Here is a 27,804-nt window from a genome sequence, read left to right as displayed (position 1 = left end):
GGGGGAGGGTCAGAGAGAGAAGCAGACTCCCTGCTGAGCAGGGAGCCCAACGTGGGACTCGATCCCGGGACTCCAGGATCATGACCTGAGCCGAAGGCAGTCGCTTAACCAACTGAGCCACCCAGGCGCCCCTGGATTAACATTTTTAAATCAGAAAAGTTTAACATAAAATTTCCCAAGTTAAATAGCAACATGGAAATAAAGGGCTTTCTATCACATTCATTTAAATTTGCAACTGCTAATATTGTACATAAGTGTTACTTTTGTTGAGAATTTACCAAATAAGGAGCATCTTTCTTGGTGTCAAATACTGCACTAGTGCTAAGAGATCTATGAAGAAAATATAAGAAAAGGGTCCTGTCCACCATGAAATAGAATTTTTGTTAAGGGAAAAAGACATACATAATGAAAATATTTGAAGAATAATACAATAATCATCAAAATGATCACTGTGTAACTTCAGAGTAGCATAGAGTTAAGAAGAGAAAAAAGATACTTTAACTGTTCAAGACCCAAGGACAAGGTCAAATTTGTACATGTGGGAGAAGTGTAGGTTTTACATGGGGAAAAATAATCATGAGGTATTATAAGCAAGAACAGCATCAAGAGATTTGAAGTTGATTCTGTCCATGACATGTAAGCCTATACAATCAGGAAGCCAGTTTGTAGTTGAAATTGAGAACTCATATTATATAGCTGGAGATAAGTCTGGATAAAGAATTTATTGCAGTCAGTACTTACTGAGTATCTACTGTGTTAGACTCACTTTACATACATTATCACAATAACCCCACAGGTAAGTATTATTATCTTTAATTTATAGATTAATTCATTGAGATTCAATGCAATCAATTAAATTTCTCAAGGTCATGGAGTGAGTGAGTGACACAGCCAGATTTAAATCCAAGTTTCATTCCAAAACCCATGCTTCTATTACTACATCACATTGTCTTAGAAATGGAATATTATTGAAACAGATCTCACATCCCCACTGTACTATAGAAAGAAAATAAACCTGGAATCAAAGAACTTACACTGGATCTAAATTCTTACTTATATTAGCCATGTGACGTTGGGCAAGCCCTCTGCAGCCTTAGGCCTCTTTTGTACAAATAAAAAAATATATGGCAACTAGACAACCACATAGATGGATGATGGGCAGATAGCCATTCTTATGATTGCTGGCAAATTCTACTTGCTCAATAAAACTCACTGAATTTAAACCTGAATAAAGGGATTGTGTCCGGCATCATCTGCGTGTGAGTTACATAAAGCCGTTTAAAATACAAGTTTGAATGAAAATAATTGTGGTTTCCAGCTAACCCGCAACTGACTCAACTATTGAAAGGAATGACTCACTGTTTTGGTTTAATCTAGTTGGCAGGGAGGACGGTGGAGCCGCAGTATATGCTCCTATGGCAAAACTACTGATACCATATTATCGTGTCTTCCTAAGATGTCCTTGTAGGTGACAGCATGGCCCTTAGTACAGTGCTTAAAGAAGGACACTCAATAAATATGTGTTGAATTAAGTGAATGAGGAGAGGAAAAAGAAGGAGGAAGGTGCGGGGTTGGGGAAGAAAGGCAAGAGAAAGAAAGATTGGTTGAATTTACAAACAGGAAAGGACATTAGCTGAAAGACATCCAATGACTCAAAAGTATTTGTTAAAAGCTCATAGAGTTTCTCATTTCAATTCAGATAAAATAGATTTCTTTATTTCTCAAAAAGTAATTTGATATTGAATAACTATGTCACTTATTAATTTTACCTTTTTGTACGCCACGTGGGAAGAAAGTTTAAGAAATCCTGAACAGATAGTGGTAAATCAGAGGGCTGTGCCTGGATTTTTATTGCTCTAACACAACAGCTAATCATGTAGCCTCAGTATTGTTTCCTGTGACATTTCAGGAAAACCCTTAGCTGCATCCACTTCTTTCAGTCTTCAAAGACAAATAACACTTACATTGATTGCTGAGTTACACAGTGACACATAACCAGAATACAGACCTAAAGATGTTTAGTTCCAAGCTTAGCCCAGAGGGACACGGTATCTCCAATACATTCATCACACACCTGGCATAAGTATCTTTTGTCACGATGCCCTCTTGCCTCCATCCGGCACCCTCTTCTATCCCATTAAAGTTTATGTCCTATTAATTGAATTCTTTCTCTCAAAATGTTGACTTTTCACTGTTGAAAGCTTATACTGATTTTTTCAAACTCATTATAAAATCAAAACTACCATAAAATGCAAAGATGTCCACACTGGTTGAGATTCAGGCAAAGGTTTGAAGTTGCGGGAAAACTCCTAGAAAATGGGTTTTTCTCTCACTTTTTCACCAATCATTATCTGTGAAATCACCCCCAGCTTCTTAAAAATGTCCTCAAAACCTAGTCCCAGAAGCCAATTTAACACTCAAAGGCACAAATTATGATCATAAACCTGCTTTCAGTGGGTATTACTGGCAAAAAAAAACATTAAATTTTTTAAAAAGATGAAAATGAAGAAACAATCCAAATCAAACATAAATTCTCCTTCTCAGGTGGGAAGAAACACACAAACTCAGGGAAGCAGGAATTTCAATAAAAAGTCAGCTCCGTTCTTTCATTATCTGTTAGAATAGAGAGAGAAAGATGTAATAAGCATGGGTAGGGGTACTTTTTTGGTATGGTGTGAGGAGAAGGTGTAAGTGAGAAATACATATGTTTTAGACATCGAAACATTCTTGTTTGAAGTAATTACATGTATGTTTTGTAAATAAAAGCAATTTAAATAACTCTGGTATTTTGGATCACTTAAGCTTCTGAATTATTTAATTATGCTAAGTATATTTTTTTATGAGTAATTTTTCTGGTTTCCAAATTTGTAGTCCAGTAGAATAATCAAATCATGATGCTGTATCAATTGTAGACACATTGAGTGGTCAAATAATCTTGCCATAAAAACAAGCCCCAAATCAGTGTATAACTATACCCTAGAAGGATAAAAGGAAGAAAGCAAATTGAAATAACTATGAAATACAATTTTTCTCCTATCAAACCAATGGGGTGTGTGTGTGTGTGTGTTTTAAAATAATATACAGTGCTGGTTAGGGTGAAGCAAAGCAGAAATTCTCCAACATTCCTGATGAAATTTCAAATCTCTATAGTTTTCTGGAAAGCAGTCACACTATATGCATCTTTAAAAAATATTAAAAATTTACATGCTATTTATTTCCTAAAGTAAACTTCTGATAAAAACAATCACAAATATTTTTAAATTGCATTTCAGTCTTTAGGTAATGATATATTTCCATTCGTTGTGGTGCCAAATTTGAACACAGATTATGATTAGTAAACTACAATGTATTCTTTTAATAGACACATGTAAGTATTAAAATTACTTTTTAAAGAATTTATAAATAGTCTGGGAAATGTTTCTTTTATGTTAAATTGGGTAAAAACAAGATACAATATGCACATATAATATTTCCTAAGTATGTAAAACAAAATCAAGGAAAGTGCAGGGGAAAAAGATGAAAAGGAATTTACTAAAATGATGGTGAGATTTTCTTGAGTAGTGGAAGTAAAGTTTAAGAAGCTGCTTTTCTTTCTAATTTTCCTTATTTTGCAAAGTTTCTGTAGAGAGCCTGGCTTATTTTCATAATGAAGGGAAAGGACAATAGAATTTACTTTAAAAATTAAAAATGAAATGAGAATGAGCCCACCAATAAAGAAATGGGAACTGGATATCTCCCTTCTTTTCCTTTCATTTGTTTTCCAAGGAAATTTGTGTTTACAGAAAAAAAAAATGCCCAGAATAGGTGGATTACATGCAGATATTTAAGAGAAGGATGTAGGACCATAAAGGTGAGTTGAGTAAAAATTTTATTGGCCCCGGGACTTAAGCTATGTTCCAGAATCAACCAGCTTATTGGTATCCTTTAGGCATTGTTGCACGCTACATCTCTATTGAAAAACACATTTTGATCTTCCCCTGAGAGACAGAAGTGATTATCTTTTAGTTACTTCAATCATGGGAGAACAAATGGCCAAAGACATTGAGCTGCTTAAATGTCCACATCCGTCTTAACAACTTACATGGAGTAGTGTAGTCATTGAACCCAGCCTCACCCAGGGAATGAAGTAAAATGAACATGCTGTCTGTCCATTACAATGAAGAGTTCAACTTATTTGAAAAGCCAAGTACGCTATGTTTGAAAAAACATAATTAAAACTTTTCACCTTCTTTCATTAAAACAAAAAAGATCACACAGTAGAGTAATACCCAGATGACCATTTAACCCTACAGTCAATAACAGAGATATTGAAGTAAGGTGTTTGAGGGAGGAAGCTAATGTTTGAAATTTAATATGACCAACTATGCATTGTATTCAGCATCATGTTCTGCTTTCTAGAGTGTCCCTTCATTGAAGTACACGTTTTCTACAAAGCAGGTCTAGTCAAAGGGCAAGCAAGAGTGTGCTGACCATGTGGGAAGTACACTGAGCTCTGATGTCAAATCAAAACAAGGTAGCTTAGTCTTAAAATACTCCTGGACTCTGTTCTTCGTATGAAAAATCAGTGACATGCAGGATCTTTTACTGCATGAGACTTGACCAGTCACAAGATCAGCCTGGAGCCAGTCTGAGAATCTTAGTTGGAGGAAATCTAAGTGAAGTTGTAAAAACAATTCCTCGAAGGAATCTAGTCCTCCTAAATCAGGTGTGTGTGCTTAATTTGCACTTTGGTTCTTAGAGATATTCCGTCCTTGTCCCACGAAGGCAGATCAGAGCAGAGATGGGGGAAGGCTATGTTGTAAATCTAGACAGCTTCTAAATCTCACCTTTCCAACTGGTCACTCCACATCAAGGTTGAGGAGCACTGGTGGGGTAAGGAGGTGGAGCTGGATGCATAGTTGTTTGTGTGGTGCCTGATCTGTGAACAGACAGAGGGTTTCAGTGGACAGAATTATTGATGATGACTCCTTTTGTCAGATGACTCTTCCTTCAACATTCTTAAAGAGAAGCAGAACCAAACCTCTATACATCAACTTGCATTGGCCATAGCCAACTAAATAAGATATTTTAGATCTTATCTTCCCAAGACTATCTCATTTCTGCCTCCAAGCTTTGACACACCCTCTATTTCCTCTTACAATCTCACACCAGATATTACACAAGGGTAGAGACCATGCCTAGTATGACTTCTAAATCCCTAGAGCAGTTATCACAGCACTTGTTAAATACTGAATAAAAACTCACTGGCTTCAAATGATTGGTGTAGGTAAATCCAATTCTACCACCTTCTAGCTTTCAGTGACTTTCTGTTCCTCTTAGGATAAAGACCAAATTCTTAACAGGACCTCAAAGGTCCTATCTGATCTAGCCTCTGCTGCAACTCCAGCTTTGTTTGCTCAGACTGCACTAGCCATCTATGAATATCATGAACAGTGTCATTCTTCTTCCTACCGCAGGGCCTTTGTACTTGAAGCTTCCGCTGCCTACGGTATTCCTCCAATTCCCTCACCAGCTGGCTGACTCCTACTTGTCCTTCAGATCTCAACTTGGAATATCACTTCTTCAGAGAATATCCTGTTGACTAGGACTGGCCCCCCCCACTATGTGATACCCACTATTTTCTTTTCAGGAGCTCATTGTAGTTTGGAAACAAAGTTATTTTTGTGATTATTTGTTTAGCATTTGTTGCTATCTCTAGACTACAAGTTTCATGAGCTCAGGGACCATGCCTAGTTTTGCCCACCATTGTGTCTCCAGCAGCTACCACAGTGCCTGGCACATAGGTCATGGACAGTCAGTATTTGTGGCATGAATGAACAATGCTGTACTATTGGCTGAGGCCCATCCCTGAACAATATTCTCCAAATAATAGCTTAAATTAATTGGATTCAATAAAAAATACTAAGAAAAAAATTCCCTTGGTATACATTTCTCACTAATTCTCTTACAAGAAGTAGCAGAATGAAATTAAATTCTCACAAAGAAGTGTTACAAGAAAAAACAGAAAGAAATCAAATTCAATGTTTCCTTCGTCAGTCTTTTTTATTGGATTCCTAGAGTATTTTTTCCTTCAAAAGTTTAGTTAGATCATTTTAAACAGCATGCGCATGCCCATTTCAAGTAGCATAAATGATATAAGCTATCCAGACAGACATGTAGTTCTCCAATTCCTGACTGTGTTAAGCAAATAGATAATTTCGGTTTTAGGAAAGCAGTGTTATTTGAAGGACAATGAAATGACATGTCTTCTTTGTAACACAAATTACATTTTGGCCAATTTCTATTTCAGCACAAACAGAAGAAGTTCAGTGAAACTTTTAATAGAAATATTGAGCACTACATCTGACACTAATGATGAACTATATGTTAGCTAATTGAATTTAAATTAAAAAAAACAAATATTGTGGCTCTGGAAGAGTGGTCAGAATTAAGGTCAGAGTAGGAAAAAAAAAACAACAACAGGATTTTCTATTTATTCTCTGAGACTTTCGGAATCCCCTGTGTGTCCCTGTTAAAGAACAATCTAGTTAGATTGGGTAGCTGCCCTAGAGGACCACTAGGTTTTTCTCTTCCTGCTATTATGCTACTTAGATTATTGTTTGGAGGCCTGCTTTAACTTAATACTTGGGGTTGCATTATTTGTTGGCTTAACTTGAAAAGCAGATACAACTGTAGGAATCTGGATATCATATGTCTGTCCAATGTCAAGTTAGCAGAAAGAGAAGGAACTGAAGGGGCGCCTGGTGGAGCATGTGACTCCTGATCTCAGGGCTGTAAATTTGAGCCTCATGTTGGGTGTTGAGATTACTTAAAAATAAAATCTTTAAGAAGAAGGAACTGAAGAAATGAAGCGCTGCAAGGTAACATGGGATAGAGCCGGGAATGGGAAGCATGGTACAGTGCCCTATTGCACTCTCTAAGCCACTCATCCGGTGGGCCTTATTTCCCTGGCAAACACCCCGTGATTCACTCCATCATTCTCAGAAAACTCTGTTTTACCATCACACCTAATATTCTGCAGCTAACTCTGGCCCCACAGCCAGTGGATCATTCATTTCATGCCAATTTTCTCTCCTATGTGTCTCTTTTATTTTACCCCTTCCCTCCAGTCTTTGTGCCATTGTTCAGATTCTCACCTCCGTTCTTCTTGGCTAGCAAATCAGTTTGAACTATATGAAATTGACATTTTTTTCGGATCAAAAATGGTTGAATATTGGAAATTATTTATGATTTAACCTAGGAACAATTTTTAACTAGTTAATGTTCTGACCCAAGTCTTTCTCCTCTTGAACACATCCTTCATATTCTTTTTTTTTTTTTTAATTGAGAGAGAGAGCGTGCTCAAGCAGGGGAAGGGACAGAGGCAGAGGGAGAGAGAGAATCTCAAGCAGACTCCATGCTGTGTGGGAGCCCGACACAAGGCTCTATCCCACAACCCTGAGATCATGACCTGAACCAAAATCAAGAGTCCCACACTTAACCACCAAACGCCCCTCATATTATTTCTAAGGCAAACCTTGGCAATCCTAAATATCTTTGAATGTTCCCCAATGCTACAAGATAAAGTTCTGGAGTACCGAAGACCCACTGCTGAGTGGCTCCAACCTGTATCTCCAGGTTAATCTCTAATCTCCTGCCTCTCCCCTTTATGGGAGCCTTGCTTTAGTCCCTAAACTATGCACTCTGAGACTTGCCAATGTTTTTTCACACCTGATTACTGTGGAGTTTGCTCTTACCTTTCTAAAATGCCTCTCTCTACTTCTGTCCAAAATTCATTCTACTTACCCTCCAAGCCCCAGCCTTTCATTTTCTTGGAAAAGTATTATTTCATTTATTGTATTCCTATAGCATTGTACACATTAGTCAAATTATACTTAGTCTGTCAGTTTCTCAAACTCTAATTCGCCAAATAAATGTTTGTGACTAAATCAATTTCTAAGTAACTGACTGGCTCTCCTCAATGGTCAACCGTATGAGACAAGGACTGATCAAATTTTTCAGCACCCACAAGAACCTACTATATGTATGTCACTTTTTCAGGTGTGATAATATGTTCTTATATTAAAAGTTTCCCTTGGCTTAGAAATGGGTAATTTCTATATCCCCCACATTTCCCTTAAGAGTATCTATTGTTACATTTTAACTAACTATATATATTGCTCTTCTTCCCAAGACTGGGAAGAAGGCACTTAGGCACTTAGTGCACATTTTTGAATGACTGACTGACTGACTGACTGAATGAATGAATGAATAAGTGAGGACTGTCCTAGGCTGAGTACTCCCAGAAGCAGAAACTAAGACAAGGATTTGTATGCAAGTGACTTATTAAGAATGTGCTCCAAGAAAAAAAGAAGATGAGTAAGGAAGTGGGAAAGTAGGACACAGAGGGAGAAGCCAAGCAGGAGTGAAATTTTAAGTGATTCCAGCCTCAGTCTGAACCTTTGGGAAACTCCGGAGTATAAATTACATGTCAAAGTTTGTTTCACTTATTAACCAGGGGTGTAGGCTTTTCTACTCCCACATCCATCAGTCATGGTTGCTTTGGGGGGAACAGAACTCTTAGGCCCTTCTGGCTCTGCCCTTGTGTGAGCCTCTGAAGGTCACAGTGTGAGCAGTTCGCAGCAAAACAAGTAGAAGCTGGGAATGGGTACATAGAATTGCTATATGGTATCTCAGAGGTTCTGGGTAGGACTCCAGTTTTGTGGGATACACTACCAGCCGCATATTTAGCAAGTTAAGTTTAGCTGGTGGTAATGGAGGAGGTTGCTGCGTGCCTAGATTGGAGAACTCTGGAAAGGTTGTCCTGTTGAAAATAATCTTCTCCACTTCTGCTCCTGATGCCTAGGATCTCCTTAGCTAGGGACAAAACTTTTTAATCTATACTGAGAAGTGATATTTTAAAAAAGAATTCCCTCGGGTGGCAGAGAGAAAGGGTCAAAACCCTATGTAGAACCCACTAAAGCTCAGGCAATGGCAAACTTTTTTAATGCTTTGCCCCTTTAATACACTGGTTTTCATCCACACTCAAGTATGGGTCTTCCTGATTGTGTAGGATGTACAGGCCCTGATGTGCCACTCTTAAATATTTTACCCCTTGTCACCACGAAGATGTTGTCCTTTATGCTGCCCAAGATTTTCCTGCTCAAAATAAGTCCTCTTCCTCCTGTTTCAGCTAAGCTCATAGCTCTGTGTGTTCTTCCCAAATTACCAAATATGTATGATACCCAATGTGCCAACGATGCTGGTCTCTCTCTGGATAGGAGAGCCCAAAGATTTCAGTTAGAGCAAATTTATTTTCTAAGCCATATTACAGGATATTTTTAAAGATTCCAGTTAAGATAGAAAAGACTCCGTGTGTGTGTGTGTGTGTGTGTGTGTGTGTGTGTGTGTGTGTGTGATCTTCAATTTGAATTTGCCTCTTGGGCCACATTATGTTCCTATGGAAATTGTGATAAAAACATTGATGTGGAAGTAGCCATCCCACAGACACCTGAACACAGCTAGTTGTTTTGTCTCCTGCCATGGCTTGCTGGTGGCCCCTGGGCCTTCTGTGGTTTGGCCGCAGATGCCTGACACCTGTGTTCCCGGAGCCGCCCTGCCTCTGTTGAACACTGCGTTGGTCTGTCTGTGAGGCTCCTTCCAGAATAACCCAGCTGTACTCCAGGGCTATAGTACCTCTTTAGCATGTCATTAGTGTCCTCGGATGAGACACTCACCTCACAGTAGCTCACTAACTTCTCCCTTCCACTGCCTGATCCTGACCAGCATGGGAGTCTGTACTGTTTTCTTCAGGATTTCAATGCCAGATCCATAACACGCTGTAAAGTCTGGCTGGCTGGCTGGCTTTCTGAGGAACCCAGATAACTATTCGATAAGTACTTACCTCCTATCAGCTCTAATTACCTGTGTCCTTGTTACAGATCACCTGCCCCCACAGCCATCCCTCCTTTCTTCCATCTTTCTGTTCATTTTTTTCCAGCCACCTTCAAATATTCAGACTTCCCTTAGCCTAAGAAATGAAAGACACAGAAACACCTGTGCCTGACTGCCTGACCTTTCCCCCTTCCTGTGCATGCGATCCAGTTTCTCACCTCCCTTTTTACCCCCAGCTTCTTTATGTGCTACACCTGCTACTCCTACTTCCTCTACCTTCAACTCTCTCCTAAATAATAGCCCCAAATTATAAAGCACTTTCCATTTTTTCAGACACTGTTCTAAACATTTTATAAATATTAATGAATTGTATTCTTTGAAGTTGGCACTGTTATCATCTTTTCTTGACAAGTTGCTTAACCTCTCTGACACAGAGAGGTTAAGCAACTTGTTCAGGGTCACCCAGCAGCATGTGGCAGAGTTTGGATTCCAATGCAGGGAGTCAGGTTCCAGAAGACATGCTAACTACAATCCATGTGGCCTCACTGTCTCCCACCCCCAGGGAAGTAAAACTAGTGTCTTGGAAACTTTGGGTATTTATTGTCATCTCTGGTGACAATATTAAAAAGATCTAATATTTACAAGAAAGATCTAATATTTATAAGATTGTCCCTCTCTTGTTATACAAATATAATAAAACTTCATTAATCTAGAATGAATAAATTATTCTGATGGGGGCTGAACTAAATTTAATTTTTTCCAAATTTTCTATTTTTATGATATGTAAAAAGGGAGTCATTGGTCAAAGTAGTAAGTGAAACACATAAGTCAATAGGAACAGAATTTGACCTACTTGAGAGGGGAAAATAGAGATAATTTTAGATTGTTGAAATGCAAATCTAGGCTTCTGATATCAAATGAGTTTCCCCAGATTCAGACAATAATATGTATTATGCACTTTTTGACTCCTACCTTGGTATAACATAGTAGGGAAACAATTGAAATAACAAGAAAATGGCATATAATCACACTCCAGAGTATAACATAGTGCCTTTTGCCATCATCTTATTTGTTGGAATTTGCAACCCATATCCTGAGACCGCGAGAGTTCTTAGTCACCATTGTGATCCCTGTAGGAATAAACAAAACTGCACATTTTAAAGCTAAAGAGATCATGCAATCTAACTCCCTCATTTACAGCTAAGGATATGAGTTAACATTATGTCTTATAGTCGCAGAGCTTGTTTGCAGCAAAGTCCCATCTAAATTTCACCTTCCTTATTTCTGTTCCATCACGAAGCCCAACAATTAATTTGCAGATTTGATCCACTTATAAATACCCCTATAGTATATAATAGCTATTCAGCAAATAACTATTTAAGAAAGAAAGGAAGGAAGGAAGGAAGGAAGGAAGAAATGGAGGGAGGGAGAAAGCCTGGCCCATTATACTAATCAATGAGCCCCACAAGGACTGAGATTTTTATCTGCTTCTGTTCAATTGATGCACCCACAGTGACTAGACCAGAGGCTTCCACAATACAGCTTAATTACTATTTGATGTTTAAATGAATGATTTACATAAAGTGTCTCTAAGCAGGTTGATATTATTTCCATTTCATAAGTGAAAAAAATTAAAGCTCAGTAAAGTGATTTGCTCAAGTGTAGATCTAGAACCAGGACTAGAAACTAGACCTTTGGTTCTTTTTTTTTTTTTTAAAGATTTTATTTATTTATTTGAGAGAGAGCACATGAGAGGGGGGAGGGTCAGAGGGAGAAGCAGACTCCCTGCCGAGCAGGGAGCCCGATGCGGGACTCGATCCCGGGACTCCAGGATCATGACCTGAGCCGAAGGCAGTCACTTAACCAACTGAGCCACCCAGGCGCCCTAGACCTTTGGCTCTTAATTCATTACCTGACTATAAAAATATTGCTTTCTGATTTAAAAAAATCAATTAATGAATTATTTTGTATAAGAAATAAAGATAAATATGTAACCTTCAGCAAAGTTCTAAGGAAATGCATACAGCTGGTGCATCATCTACAGTCATTATGCGCATGCTGATCTTCACCATGTCTACGCTGCGTCCTGCTATTTCACACTACCAACCCAACAAGAAGAAACAGTTCTCCCTTCTTACTCTTCAAAACTGTCCTTCCTTTTCTGCTCTTTTCTCAGAGGAACAAAAGAGATAGACCCAGGCCCTCCCCTCTAATGATTGTTCTCATGGTTCTCCATGAGAACCATGGAGATTTGTATTTGTATATATTCTTCTCAGTGGAACTTCATCTTTGGGGTTTTTACAGCCTCCCTGACCAACAGAAATTACAAAATAACTAGGTTAGGTGGCCTCTAATACTTTGATTTAAACCTGGTCTTTTGAAGGCATTCTATCTTTTCTCCTTTTTAAAACATTAAAATATATTCTAAAGAGAATATACTTTAAATACAGTTAACACTGTTTTCCTCACAATAAGACAAATGATAAACACCCCAAGAATTCAAGAGAAGGGAAATAAAAGTGATTTAGGAGGGGTGTGAGTTTTCATCAAGAGGTATAGGGTATGAAAAAGAAGAACTAAGATTGGGTAGAGCTGCATAGCAACGGGGGAAGCAGGATTGTTACCCACTCAAAGAAGTCTAAGACTTGGACACAAGTTTTGGAATTACAAACTGATGACTGGTAGCTGGGACCTAATGCAGGAAGAAGGAGTATAGGTTAAAAATTGGCTTCTGAGAGCAGTGTCCCAGACCCCACAGACCGCAATAGGTGATTTAGCTTCTGGCTCTCGTGGAATATTGTTCACACCTCTGCCATGTCTATTACAGCTCCTGGCCCTCACATTTGTCTCCTGGGGGCACTCTGAGAAGCTTGAATATCAACATTGAAGGTATAGCTCACCTGGAAATTTTCTTTATTCCATGCTACAAATAAGAAGGGGGACGTTTTCCCTTCAAAATTCTGACTAAATTAGAAAAACCAGAGTTTCTCAATAACCTAGTCTAACCAGCCTTTTGTGGGGGATATCTAGAGGCAGGGACATTTTCACGGTATGATACTTCTCTGTAAGAAAGAACATAACAGTTTCTTCCATAGCACTTGATAAAGTCTTTAGATACTCTACTTTCAAACAGTCAATTCATCATTTTTTCCACTGCTAAGGAATTTAAAATGTATTCTCCAATTTGTTTTTTCGTTAGGAGGGCATGTATAATGTGTTTCATTTGAATACTTATTTCAAAACCCCTGTTCCAACTTATCATCAAATCCAGGTGGCTCTTGTTTTCCTGTGCATGTCTGAGAAATCCTCTCTTTCCAATCCATTCTGCATTTTTTTATTTCCTCCTTTATTGTCCACCCACTGCATCACTGCAACCCACTTTAGTCCCCTAAGTGATTTCTCTGTCTCTAGTCTCTGCTACAAACCAGCCCTCCTAACATCTCAGATAAAATCTCACATATGGTGTAGAATACAATGGAGCTTAAAACTACTACATGGCTAGAATCCAGGTTCCACTAGTTATTAGCTGTGTGATCCTGAGCAAGTAACTTGAACTTGCTGGGCATCAATTTCCTCCTCAGCTAAATGGGAACAATGTGAATGTATAGGAAGTGCTTAGAACAGAACCTGACACAGGGACAGAGAGAAAGCTTTCAGGAAGTATTAGCTAGTATTATTTCAGCTATATTGAACATGCCATTCATTATGCCAGTCACACCTACAGACGCTCGTAAGGGAAATTCCTCTGCACAAACCCTGCTGATGGGGCAGCCATAGGCTGCCATATTTTGTATAAGGATTCTATACATCCCAGGCATACCCAACTGGAAAAGTTATACAAACCCAAGCCATAGGCTAGCCATTGATCTATGACCTTGCTAGTCAAGGAACAGTGAACTGACAGGCAGAAATTTCCTCTCAGGGAATCTGAATTTTGGAATGTTAAGAAAATGAGGACCAGAGCAGGACCAGAGCCATGAGGAAGCAGATATTGTAAGCAAGCAAAAATTATGGAGTTAAGAACATATATTGACAGCAGAGTGAGACTTGGCAGTTGGTAATGGAAACACAGTCAAGCAGGTAGAAAATAGCTAGGTCCAAAGTTGGTGGAAGACTAGTGTGAAAATCTGTTTATTCCACATGTTGAGTCTCTGGATCCTGATCTATCCTCCAACCCAAGACTACATATTCCTGCCCATAATATTCAATATAATTTTATTACAATAAACCTCCCCTTGCTTGAAGTAACTGAGAGGTGCTCCATTTCTTATATCCCAAAGAACCTAAATAACTAGACCATGGCCCTGTGGACACCCTAGATAATGAGTTGGGGAATCAGATTTCATCGATCAATCAACTCACTGCCTCCCAATTCACCCCATATACTATCCCTACAGTCCTCCTCACCTCAAATGAGCTCTCATTCCTTTTGGCATATACAAAACTTAATTTTCCTTCAAAAGCTAGTTCAGATCCCACTTTCTCCATGAATGCCTGGGTACTATATCAGATAGAAGTGGATCCAGATTTTGAGGAACCTAAAGAGTATACACTTTTCTTTAATAAAATGAATATGAGCCCAGGCTCCAAAAGGCCTATGTGAAGGATGTGCTTTGAAGCTTCAGTTTCATTGGTTTTACCCTATGTCTGCCTTTGATGTCAACTCAGGAGGAATCTCTCCTCCATAAGATTATCCTACCAGGTACTTTTACAGCAATGTGTATGATCACACAGACCTGTTAGATAAATTATCCCAGTATTACGTTTTGCCTCCAACTTTGGGAACATCATTTGTGACTGGGCTGCAGTATTCCTTCTTCCTGGGGCTTTGGGAAGAAATTTTTGATGTCTAATAGATCTACATTTGTGTGGGAAAATATCAGTACATACTACTGTTCCTGTTCATTTAGCATCTAGCATATGCCACCTGATATCATTAGCTAAGCCATTCTCCACACAGATGCTGATAAAGAAAACCTTGTCATTATACACATACATTCACAAATATGCCCACACATGTGCTTCATAAAATTGCTTGTCATTTGCTTGTTATTTTCCTATGATCTTTAGTATAAAGGTCAAAATCAATTTTATGACATACAAGGCTCTTGTCCACCTCTCAGACTTAATTCATCTCTCTCTTTCCTTCTCCATGCCTCATCAGTACCTGCCTTGCTATTCTTTGAATGTTGTGCCTCCTGGAACCTTGGGGATTCTGCATGTGCTGTTCCCTATATATGAAATGCTGTTCCCCATATGCCTGCCTCCCACTATCCAGCTACTTTTCCTCCAGAAGACTTATCCATCCTTCTGGTATTGGCCCCCATAAGATGGGGATGCCACATAATATGCCCTCACATCCTTTCTGGCCTCCCCTTACTTGTGCAGAACACAACAGACTGAAGGCATTTCTGTGATACAAAGGTAGCAGTGGAATTCATGTTTGGGGGAATTCAGTTCTTTTAGTTTGGGAAAATACTTAGACAAGCCTTTTGGGTTTTGGAAAGGTGAAGCCCATGGCCACAAAGGGAAGTGTTAAGACAGAGGCACAGAGTTGCTCTGTAGACCGCTGTAAAGGACTGCCTTCCTGGTGGACAGAGTGGTGTTTCTGGGTGGTAAAACAATGTTTGGCTTCCCTTTTTTGTGAGGAGGGATTGCTTGAGAGCTAGAGCAGGTTTGAGGGGTTACAGTCCTGGGACTCTGAAAGAAAGTCTGAGTGTGACTCACACAAGAAACATCCGCAGAGCTGAGATAGATGGCATCCATCTGTGAACAGCAATGCACATTAAGGAATAGTTATCTCTGGTTTTAAATTCTAGTTTGTTTGTTTGTTTCACTTTTTCCCTCTCCACTCACCCCTTCCTCAGATGAAGCTCTCAGTAGAGATTCTTATAAAGAAGAGCTTTACGTGCGTGCGTGAGACCTTGGATAAAGAAGGGAGAGGCTCATAGTCTGGAGGTGAACACTGCAGGGAGCGGACATCTGCCTAGAAAAGCCGAACAGAGAAAAGCCGAAGGGACCAGCAGGAATGCAGAGCGCCAGTCCAGAGTGAGACCCGCCAAGTGAAGGTGGAACGTGAAGGATGCCGGGAGTCATCAGAGGTTTCAGGAGGGACTGCACCTGCGGAGGCTCCCCAGAATGTACTTGAATTCTTTTATTTGATAGGAAAGGAAAGGAACTCCATATGGCTAGAACTGAGGAAATTTGGTTACAGCCAGAGTCACTTACTGAATACATTATTACCTGATTAGAAGCTCCACGGAAGCAAGGTTCCTATCTATTTTGTTTCTGACTTAGCCCCACAAATCACAGTGCCTGGCTCAAAGGAGGAACTCAATGAATACACATTTGCTGAATGAACGAATGATCTTTCCAACAAGCCTCTAGCTTTAAAATCAGGGACTGTAAGGTAAATATTGGCTAACTCCAAAGAGCCCAGCAAGATGTCTGATGCAGAATGGCACGAGTTAGTATTTGCTGGCTGATTTACAATGCACTATATATAGAGAAGGGAGATTTATTTTTTTAATCTTAGTGATAACCATGCACACCTGGTCAAATTCACAGCTTGCCTTATCTTTTATGCTCTCCTTCTCTGTTTAAGATAAACCATGCAGAAGGAAGAACAATTGATTGGTATCCACAAGACAGTACACTAGAGACTAACCCTTTCCTGCACCATCCTGGCTGCTCTCTGACTCACTGAATTTGGTTGGTTTGTTCCACATCGGAGTTTCCTGGCTCTCAGAAGCAGGAGGATACAGTCCCATCCCGAGTAGACTTTAACCTGAGCCTAGTTTCTAAAAGATCCCACACTGCAGGGATTATCATCATGGAGAACTGGAGCCGGCCAGAAGCCTCTTAGTGCCCATAACTGTTGGGTTGAGTAATGAGAACTTGCTGTCACTGGATATGGCTTGGCTATTGTGGCTAGCTCTTATGCTGCTAATTGATTTAAATTATAACATGCTTTAGATGGATCAAAATGACAAAATTATTTTAACTATTCAAAATTACTAATAAAAGAATAACGGTAGTGTAGGAACACACATTACTACTTATCAATTGAGAGAAAAATATTTTTAAATGTATTTTTCCACATATGGGCAAGAATGAAGTTGTGCAGTTCAGAAGAATAGGTAAGGCATTTTAGTAAAACAATGGCAATATCCTTTAAATATTTAAACACTTCTTAATTAGCTTTTGGGTTGCTAACAGTATTGTTTCAGTCTCCTCCCCACACCTGTGGCAACCCATCTCTCATTATAGCCCCAGGGAAATGGGCGAGTGAGTGCCAAAGAGAAGGAGGAAAAGCATGGAGGGATCTCTGCAGACAAAAGGCCATCTAGTGCTGGGACGAGAGGACAATGTCCTTACTGCTCCACAACTGTCTCAGCATCAAACTCCGGAAGTGGAAGGATGACAGAAAAAATAGAAACCCCAAATGGAAAGAAGGGATGGCTATGAGTTTTGAGGACACAGCCTCGCAGGTTGGCCTGGCACATATGTGTGGACACTTCCAGAGAAGGGGAATGGCAGAGAAGAGGCCATAATCATTCTGAGTATCCCCAGCCTTCACATGGTGGAGGAGGCCCCCCGGGGTTCATAGAAGAGAAAGGAAAGCTGAATGCCTGAGGGACTGCTATGGAGCTGCTATGTTTAGGGCCATGTTCATTCCTAGGGGTTAGACAGCTGAAGCCAGTGTCCAGAGGAAGGAAGTGGCAGAGCCTTGAGGGTCTACTGTGCCAGTAAGAAAATAATGGGGCCAAGCCAGCAAAATAGGACCCCAGTGCTCAAAATGTGCTGAGGAAACAGTTCACCAGATTCACTAACCCTGAGTCAACCGGGATGTCAGCAGCTACCCCACAACCAGGAAGACCAAAGTCAACTCTGGGGAGAATAGAAGGACCCAACAGACAGGATCAAGGCTATGTGTAGACAAGTGGCTCTTCTCATCTGCCCCCATTATCATGAGAGGACATAAGCTTTCTCCCTCATATAGATGCTGTCTTGAGTAAGGGAAGGGGGAAGTGGGAGAAACCATTAGGCAAGAACATTTCCCTCCAAGGTACTGAGTTTACACAAAGTGAGTAAATCAGATGGACAACACACCTTCAACTGTAACCTGAAGAACCCATCCTCTACTGTCCCACCTCCCAGCCCCTGCCTCAGCCATCAGAGAACATGGATTTGTGATGAATTTTTGTTCTCTATACAAAATTTGTAAAAAGAAATTTTAAAAATATCTAAGTTGCACACTGTACAACTTTCACCCTAGCCATTAACAAAAGTAGAGACTCTTAATAGCCAAATAGATGCCTATAGCACTTGGTAAATGTGGTGACTACCTTCAGAAATCTGAAGCTTTTTGTTTTTCAGTTCAATGCATTATAAAGGTGACCAGGAAGGAAAATGAAACAGTGCCCAAGATGACTAATAAAAGAAGGCCATCCTAATTCCAAACAAGTTAAGCACATCTGTCTAAAAACAAATTAAACCTTATAAAGGGTATAAGTTTTGTTCTGTTGTATAACTTATAATCGGAGACAGTCAGTGGAGGGTCTTAACTGCAATTTTATGTCTGTCCACGCTTCAAAAGGTTAATCACAGGACATACAGCTCAGATAAAAAGAAAATAATCAAATGCACTCCTATAGTATATTACCAAATCAATAGTTGAGAAGGATTGAGTGAGATTAAAGACGATGGTAAATATGGTAATTGCGCTGAGTAATGAATTTCATAATAAATTAATCCTTATCCTCCCAGGGCAGAGCTGATTTGACTGATCTCTATGCACTTCAGTACTCTGGAGGATTTTCTAGTCCCTGATGCTGCAGGTGTGAACACTGTCTAAGGCAAAACCCTTACCTAGCCAAGAAGGGACTTGATTCCCTGTGGTTCCATCTATCCTCAGCAATAACCCACAACCATCCAGTACAATCAGATTAAATCAGAGCCAGTGTAACACTAGCCATTAGACTAGTGATTGAATACTAGCAGAAGCTATCAAGGGTCTTTTAACTCTCAGGCAAATAGATTCAACTGAGTAGTGGAGGTCAATTCAATTTAACATTCATTGATTACCTATCTTTTATGTGTAAGACACTGTGTGAGGCATTAAAAGAAAAACTTGACTCATCACCAGTAAAAATGTTATAAACTGTATGTAATTAAATAGTATTCATTATGTTGTGTACATATCTAATTGTTATGATAAGTCTAAATCCTCAATGCATTCTCATTTCTCTAAGTGACAAGAACAAAGAAAAATGATGAAAGTCCCATTAGTCAAAATTTGGCCATCTGTAATCTAGATCCTCTATCAAAATAGTTTGAAAGTCAGTTACTTAAATACAAAATAATTTAGCCAATCATTTATTATTCAGCTTCTCTTGTTCTTAGTAATATAATAGTAATATAGTATGTAATAACATAATATAATAACTATGATCCTTAGGCAAAAACTTAATAGATTTTTCTGACATAAAATACAGAAAAGACATTTAAAATGTCATGGAATACATGGACATGAGAAAGGACATCCTGCCATTTGTGACAACATATATGGACCATGAAGACACAATGCTAAGTGAGATGAATCAGACAGAGAAAGACAAATATGAAATGATATTACTTATATGTAGAATCTGAAAAAGCCAAACTCATATTAACAGAGAGTAGAATGGTGGTTGACCGGGGTAAGGGGATTGGAGGTACAAGACAGATGTTGTTTAATGGTACAAACTGGCAACAAGTAGTAAATGAGTCCTAGAGATCTAATACACAGTACAGTGATTACAGACAACAACACTGTATTATAATCATTAAGTTTGCTGAGAGACTAGAATTTATTCCAGCCACTAAAAAGAAATGATAATTACATAATGGGATAGAGGTGCTAATTTCCACCTCAATGACAATCATATGAAAACATTTAAACGTATCAAATTAATGTGTTGTACACTGTTATATGTGAAATATATTTCCATAATAGAAATGGTACATAAAATAAGGAACTACTTTTTGACTAAGGCAGAGATTGCCAGTTGCTTTCCAGTATCCATTCTCTCCCTCTTTATAATAGAACCCTGATTATTAGCTGGGCTCCAATTAAAACACCTCATTTCCAACTCTCTCCCTGTTAGGTGTGGCTGTGTGACTGAATTCTGGCTAATTATATATAAGGGAAAAGTGGTGACATTTCTGGGAAACTCCTTAAAGGGAAGGGGAACGCTCTTTTTTATTTAATTCCTCCTCCTTTCTCTGAACAGAGGCAGATTCATGTTTGGACCTCAAGCAGCTATACCGGACCATGAGGCAGTGCATTGAGAATGGCTAAAAATAACATCCATCTCTGATGATCAGGAATGACCAGATCAGCCCGGGACTGCCTACATGCAGAATTTATCTAAGTTGGAGAGAAACGCCCTTCTATCTTCTTTTAGCCATTGTTACTTTTGTTTCTGTTTTGGTTTGGTTTGGTTTGGTTTGGTTTCTTGCATCAGACCAAAACCTAACACACTGATGAAGCATCCCATCAGCTAGAATAAATTCTAGGCAGTTTTCAAGAAAACACTTAAAGTAATACAGAAAAACCATACTGAGGGACGCCTGGGTGGCTCAGTCAGTTAAGTGTCTGCCTTCAGCTTAGGTCAAGATCTCAGGACCCTGGGATCAAGTCCCACATCGAGCTCCTTGCTCGGCAGGGAGTCTGCTTCTCCCTCTGCCTGCCCCTCCCCCTGCTCGTGCTCTCTCTCTCTGACAAATAAATAAATAAATAAAATCTTAAAAAAAAAAAAGAAAGAAAGACCAACACTACTGTAAGGAAACTAATAGTGTTTTCATCATGTCTAGCTTAAAATGAATCAATTACCAAACATGTACAATCCTTGAGGCTTTAAGATTTGACATAAGGAGACTGGTTTGGGGGCCCTAACATAGGTCATGTCCAAAAGTTGAAGATGACTTCAAATTGTTGGCGTGTAATTTTCCCCAATTTTGTACAATATTTCTGTATGGTCAATGAGAAGTGGCATAGCATCATACCACTGTGTAATACAAATCTGCTCTCTCCCCATGCAAAGCTGGGTTCACAACATGGCTCAGAAATCGATCATAAAAGCTGGACTTCAGTCTTAACTCACTTCAAACCCGGACAAGCTCACTTAAATTTTATAAGTCTCAATTGCTTTATCCATGATGTGGGAATAATGATAACATTGGCTCCATTTCCTTTCATAGGGAAGTTGGGACAATCAAATGAAATAAATATGTGTCCAAGTGTTATCAGCGTTATTAACATCATTTTGGCATATTCACTTATGTTTCACTGGGAGAGGCACTTTGTTTTCAACCTCCTGAGATAATTAACTTTAAAAAGTGACTCCGTTTCACATTAAACACCTCTCCCTATTACATCTCATTTTCGTGATTCTGCAGAACAGTTTTGTTTGTATAATGTTTGAGTTTTTATGAGCTACATGTATTCAAGTAATTAGGCTAAAAGAATACCACTGGGAATGTGTATTAGGCTAATTTGCAACTGTTTCTTTTGTAACCAGCATAAGAGAAACACGTGGACAGACACTGAAAATAAAAAAAATAAATTTATTAATGGTGTTAGAAGAGGCAGTTAGAATATGTCACTCACTGATTGAAATCTGGATGCTGTGTGCAGCAAATTCCCTTTAAGCTGGATTTAAGCCTCCAGACATTTCACATAGCAGAATTCATTTTCGCAGCATTGAACAATTATCAATGGTCATAAAAATGACTCTGGATCTACACAATGTTGTTGTATATTCTGAATTACCAAAGACATATCGTCAGTAATGGAACCAAAGTATTTCACTAACTGCGGTGTACCACGCCACAGTCTTGCTTATCACAGGGAGGTTCACAGTAATAAAAACACTAGATTAACTGACAAGTGTCTACCTGAAAAGAATAACACAGGTTATAATTCCATTTCACAGATAGCAAAGGTGAGAATGAACTTCTTGCTCAAATAAAAGCAGGTTATTTGATGAATTTCATTGTTAAGAATGGCCTTCTGGAGAGAATATGTACATAAAAAACACAATCATCAAATGCTTCACTATGAAATTAAAATTTTCTCTTTCAAAAAAAAAGAAAAAGAAAAAAAAAGAATGGCCTCTGGGGCACCTAGCTGGCTCAGTCAGTAAAGCATGTGACTCTTGATCTCAGAGTAGTGAGTTCGAGCCCCATGTTGGGGGGGTAGAGTTCACTTAATAAATACATAGATAGATGATGGCTAGCTAGAAAGAAAGAAAGAAAGAAAGAAAGAAAGAAAGAAAGAAAGAAAGAAAGAAAGAAAGAAAGAATTGCCTTCTGGATTGGGATTCATTTCATAGGCTCCCTTCTGATTCATATCTAAGTGACCTGGAGTTGCCATGTGATTAGTAGTGAAAGTCACCTCAGCTCTGCTCTTTTCTCTTTCTGTCTCTGTCATTCTCACTCTGTGTGTGTGTGTGTGTCTCTCTCTCTCTCTCACTTACTCTCACTTGCCTTCTCTAAGGTGATGTTGAGAAGTGAGATACTCTACAAGGACATGAACGTGGGGTTTGGCCCTGGCCTCACACTTTAGAGCTGACAGTCCAAGGGAAAGTGTGGGAGAAGAGCAACCCGCGTGATGGATGCCAGACATTCTGCTCCCTGCTCCCTTCTTGAAAATCCACCGCCCTGCAGCTCCCGTCAGCAAAGGCTGACTAGTGGGCCATCCTCCTTCCTGCCCCCTCTCCAAACTCTCAGTCTTTCCTTATAAACTTGCTTGATTTCTCTCCCTCTTCACTGCTACCTTCAATATATTACCTAGCCAGAAAGTGAGGGAATGGAGAATGTGTATGGAGTGATAAGGGAGGAGAGAAATGACGGGGAGGGGCTCAAGGAGACCCTGGCACCAATCCTTTCTAGGGACTCTATGGAGACTCGTTCTGTGCCTCAGTCTCTGATGTGGGCATAGAAGAGAATTTTGAAAGGGGCCACTTTTGTTTCAGGCATGTTTTATCTTACCAGTACCTTCCCTCCAGATTTGTCTCCCTTTCAGCTTTCCCCCTTTCCTTAGTTTCTATAAAGAAATCCTATCCCCAACTCCGCTAAAGCTTAATTATTCTATGTCTCATTCTTATAAGGCCCTACTAAGTGGCTAGAGCTAACAGAAATATTGTTTCTGGGATATTAGAGAAGGGCAGTGCTTTACTGTCCTCTTTTTACCAAGAAAATGCATTTACTTTCTAAGAGGAGCCTTCCATGTCCTTGTTTAAAAGAACACTAGTTCTAGGATTTTAGGTCTTATGGTGGGTACTGTAGGATCAGGAGAGATTTTCAAAATCTTTAAAAAAAGAATGATAATAGCTCAACACATTTTTTTTTACTAAACATCAAGCACCTTTCTAAATGCTTTACATATTTTAGCTCATTCGATGCTCCTAACAGTCTGAGAGGAAGGGTCTACTAATATCCTGACTACAGATTAAGATACTGAGGTATAGAGAGGATAGGTACTTTACCTACAGTCATACAGCTAGTGAGTAGTTGAACTATGATCTGAACCCAAGGAGCGTGGCTCCAGAATCCCTGCTTCTAAGCAACCATCTAGATGGCTGTCAGAAAAACCACCAAGGTTGAAATTAGCTTAGGAAGAAGGCATGAGTACTAGTCTGGACTCTGTCTCTAAGAAATTGTGTGACCTTGGACAAGTCACTTCAACTCTGAGTCTCAGTTGAACTAAATTTGTGGTTTATATTTTTGAATACTGTGATATTGTGATATAATAAAAAATATATATTTTGGTCTTCATCCCCAGCTCCTGAGATAGTTCTGAGTCATAAAGATGTTGTTATAATATATGGTTTTTGTCCCCAGTTCCTGAAAAAGCTCCAGAAGGATAGAGGTGAAAGGAGCATCTTTTGTTTATTCATAAGAAGCCCCTTTCAACCTCATTTGAGTTTATGTTAATGAGGTGACTTTCGGAAAGCCCCTAAGGTGGGGGGCTAGTTGCCAAGGGAACTAGCAATATGATTAGAGCATTAGAATTTTCAATCCCACCCTCTGACCTCTGGGGAGAAGAGAGGGACTGGAGATGAGTTAATCACTAATAGCCAATGATATAATCAATCATGCCTATGTATTGAAGCTCCATAAAAGAACTCTAATGTAGGGGGTTCAGAGGGCTTCCAGATTGGTTAACACACTGAGGTGCTGGGAAGGAGGTGTACCCAGAGAGGATACAGATGCTTTACACTTCTTCTGCGCACCTTGCCTTATGCATCTCTTCCATCTGGCTGGTCCTGAGTTGTATCCTTTTGTAATAACCTGGTATCTAGTAAGTAAACTGTTTTCCTGAGTTCTGTGAGCCATTCGTGAAAATTACTGAGCCCAATATGAGGGTCCTGGGAACCTCTGATATATGGCCTGTTGGTCAGAAGTCCGGGAGGCCTGGACTTGTGATTGGCATCTGAAGCAGGGGGCAGTCTTGCAGACTGAGTGCTTAACCTGGAGATCTGCACTAACTGAATACTTAGCATCATATTTGAATTGTAGGAAACCCAGCTGTTGTTGAGGAATTGGTTGGTGTGGGGAAAGCCCTACATGTTTGGTGTCAGAAGTGTGGAGAGTAGGGTGTAGAAGAAACAGTGTTTTTCTTTTAAAAGCAGAACCATTTATACAATGGAATATTATGAAGCCATCAAAAGGAATGAAATCTTGCCATTTACAACGACATGGATAGAACTGGAGGGTATTATGCTGAGAGAAACAAGTCAATCGGAGAAAGACATGTATCATATGACCTCACTGATATGAGGAATTCTTAATCTCAGGAAATAAACTAAGGGTTGCTGGAGTGGTGGGGGGTGGGAGGGATGGGGCAGCTGGGGGATAGACATTGGGGAGGGTATGTGCTAAGGTGAGCCCTGTGAATTGTGCAAGACTGTTGAATCACAGACCTGTACCTCTGAAACAAATAATACATTATATGTTAAAAAAAAGAAGAAGAAGATAGTAGGAAGGGAAAAGTGAAGGGGGGGGAATCGGAGGGGGAGACGAACCATGAGAGACTATGGACTCTGAGAAACAAACTGAGGGTTTCAGAGGGGAAGGGGGTGGGGGGATGGGTTAGCCCGATGATGGGTATTAAAGAGGGCAAGTATTGAATGGAGCACTGGGTGTTATCCGCAAACAATGAATCATGGAACACTACATCAAAAACTAATGATGCAATGTATGGTGATTAACATAACATAAAATTTTTTAAAAAGCAGAACCATTCTTTAAATGAAATTCCAACTAGAAGCCTGATATATATGACAGATAAAAGGGAGATCTTGAGCTCAGGCTATACTAATACTGCCTTTGTACTGTTCAAAATCCAACCCATCACCCTTGTCCTTAAGTCCACTTTACACACACACACACACGTACACACACACACACACACACATCAGTTTCTGCAGATAGGGCTCCGTTGAACCCAATTAAAATCCTCTTGACTCAGTGGTCTCTACTGCCTCTTCCAGGAGTAGGATTCTATGTAATCAGTTGTTTAGACACACCCAGGAGTAAAATACCAAAATATGACTTCCTCTCTACTGTGCCCTCAAATGCACAAATAGCCTAGCTTAGAGTTAGAAAAGAGCAAGGAAACAAGTCATTCTTTCACTTGATTTCCTTTACGGCTCAAGAAAATAAGGAAATACTATTTGGAATCCTCACCCCCTGCTATGAATCTCCCTCAGAGAAGCAAGAATAAGTACAGCTTCTAAGCACATAGCACAGTGACTGGCATCGTGGAAGCATCTGATGAATGATCACTGAGACTGAATTGAATATTATAGCAAAAACATGTCTGAGACTCACAACATAAATAACTACAGTATTTGGGCAGAACTCTTTGAGACCAATTCCATTAGATAGTTGAAAATAAATTCCATTGTCCTTATTTTTCCTCTGACTTCAATAAAAGTACACTGAGGCTCCTCAATGTTAAATTCCTCCCTCTTCTAACACTGAATGTGGATAGTAGAGCTGGATGTGCTTACTTTCTTCCCACAACCAGATAATCTCTTAAAAACCTCATCCTCCCTTTTCTGCACAGTGGAACACATTCATCTTTAATTCATTTACTTTTCAGTATCCTGGTCCCACCTTGATATGTATTCCCCATAAAGCACGAGGTATAACAGATGATGTCCTTCTTAAAGGGTCTAGAGACCAAGAAAGATCCTCCAGTCTTTAGTTTGCTCTGTAACGCACCTGTCAACACATGGGATACTGGTGAACACTCCCCTGTGACCGGGGGTGGGGGTGGGGGGGTGGGTGGCTGGGCTCTTGGTACCTGAGCTAGAGGATCCTGGTGCTCTGCTTACTTTCTTAGGAATTCACTACATACTGAAAAGTGAACTGGTGTAGGCAGAAATCTATGTTTTGTAACTTAGGCTAAAATATCCGACACGTTAGACTCTCCTCTTGCTGCATGCAGTGCATTAAACCTGGGCTGATGCTCAGGAGTGTTAGTGGAAGTATGATCTGCAGCCTCTGAAGGGCTCAGAGGGGAGTCTTCCAGATGACTTGGGGAGGCTGCTCAGGGGTGCTTTTGAGCTTTTCAGTCTTTGAAATGTGTTACAGTGCATGCTTTGCTCCTGGAGGGCACTTTGTATCCCTGTGTGGCCCAGCATAGTAAGGGCGGATAGAGCAGCCAAATACGAATGGGCTGAGTGAGTGAATGGAAGATTGAGTGAGTGATAACTAGAACGAATGGGGAAGCTGTGGTCCAGGGATAGGAGCACCTGACAGGAAGCAGAAAAGTGTTTTCAAGTGTTAACCTATCAAAGCCTGGGAGCTGTGTTGATAGTTCTCTGTTCAGCTTCCTTACATGTCAAAAGGAGGTGGTCAGAATTTGTTCCTTTTGAATGCTCTCAGTTCTTGGAAGGGAAGTGTTTTTTCCACTCTATCAGCCCCTGACTCCACAGCGGTGTTGCTGAGAGAGCCAGGAAAATGCTTGTGGGATCCCAAGCTCACGTTATTCAGACCTTGTGGCCAAAGGCAGTTCTGCTCCTCAGACCATCCTGCTAACCACATCTGCCTTCTCTTTGCCAGCCTGAAAGATTCTCTCGTGACTGCCCACCCCCTACCCAAGGCCATCCCACAGACATAGGAATCAACACAGACAAGATTTTCCCTTCACATTACCTTATAACCTTAACATGAGTGTAAAAAGTGTTGCATTCAATGAGACTAATTCAATGCTTTTAAATTAATAATTTAATGCTCCATCCAATTTAATACTTTGTCTAATGATGGCCCAAGGGACATTCACTGAGAAGGGATAGGAGGCATTCTGAGTAACATGGATGTCAAAAGTTTGGACGCCGTCATCTCTAATGTCAGTCTAATTGTAGTTAACAACTCTTTGCTCAAATACATACTGTATATCTAGCATTGTGATAAGTTCTGTAAGTCTTAATTTTTTCAACGAAAACCCCTCCTTGGACATCTCACATTTTTTATTCATCCTATTTTTACTGCAGTCATTAAAATAAATGGAGAAGATATTTCTACAACTACTATGTGTCTATATTTCAGTCTTCACTGGCTTGGAGGCTGTGGGGAGGAGAGGAAATGGGAGGGTCTGGGGCACTAAGATTAAAAAGATGTGGTCTCTCATTCAAGGAACTAAGAGCCTAGTGAGGGAGCTAGAAACATGTGCAGCTGACTCTCATACAAGTCAAACAGTGAGAAGTAATCACAGAGGCATAAATAAATTATCATGGAGGCACAAGGGGACAGTTATTAATTCCAAACCAGGTTTTGGCAAAGGATTCTTAAGTAGGTCTAATGACAGCGGGCCTTAATGAATGAGTAGGATTTTCCCAATTAAGAAGAACGTTCAAGCAAAGAAAACAGTAGGAA

The 27,804-nt window shown here is 39.7% G+C and overlaps 1 protein-coding gene and 2 long non-coding RNA genes across 3 annotated transcripts in view; 1 reads left to right on the top strand and 2 right to left on the bottom strand.

Annotated features, from left to right (window-relative positions):
• LOC145721292 (uncharacterized) overlaps window positions 1-27,804 on the bottom strand; it is a 433,843-nt gene that overhangs the window by 116,872 nt on the left and 289,167 nt on the right. The gene's annotated exons all lie outside the window — the stretch shown is intronic.
• Window positions 1-27,804, top strand: part of PTGER3 (prostaglandin E receptor 3) — a 177,844-nt gene that overhangs the window by 48,387 nt on the left and 101,653 nt on the right. The gene's annotated exons all lie outside the window — the stretch shown is intronic.
• Window positions 1,923-8,893, bottom strand: LOC102730810 (uncharacterized). The gene is made up of 2 exons (XR_014144915.1): window positions 4,827-8,893; window positions 1,923-2,613 (listed from the first exon to the last, which is right to left on the bottom strand). It is a non-coding gene; the product is annotated as an uncharacterized LOC102730810 (long non-coding RNA).

This window comes from Leptonychotes weddellii, chromosome 4 (assembly GCF_054177405.1).
Source record: "Leptonychotes weddellii isolate Sample4059 chromosome 4, ASM5417740v2, whole genome shotgun sequence".
Classification (NCBI taxonomy): Eukaryota; Metazoa; Chordata; class Mammalia; order Carnivora; family Phocidae; genus Leptonychotes; species Leptonychotes weddellii.
Note: the sequence above shows the minus strand (reverse complement) of the source record. Positions and strands in the feature narration are given on the sequence as shown.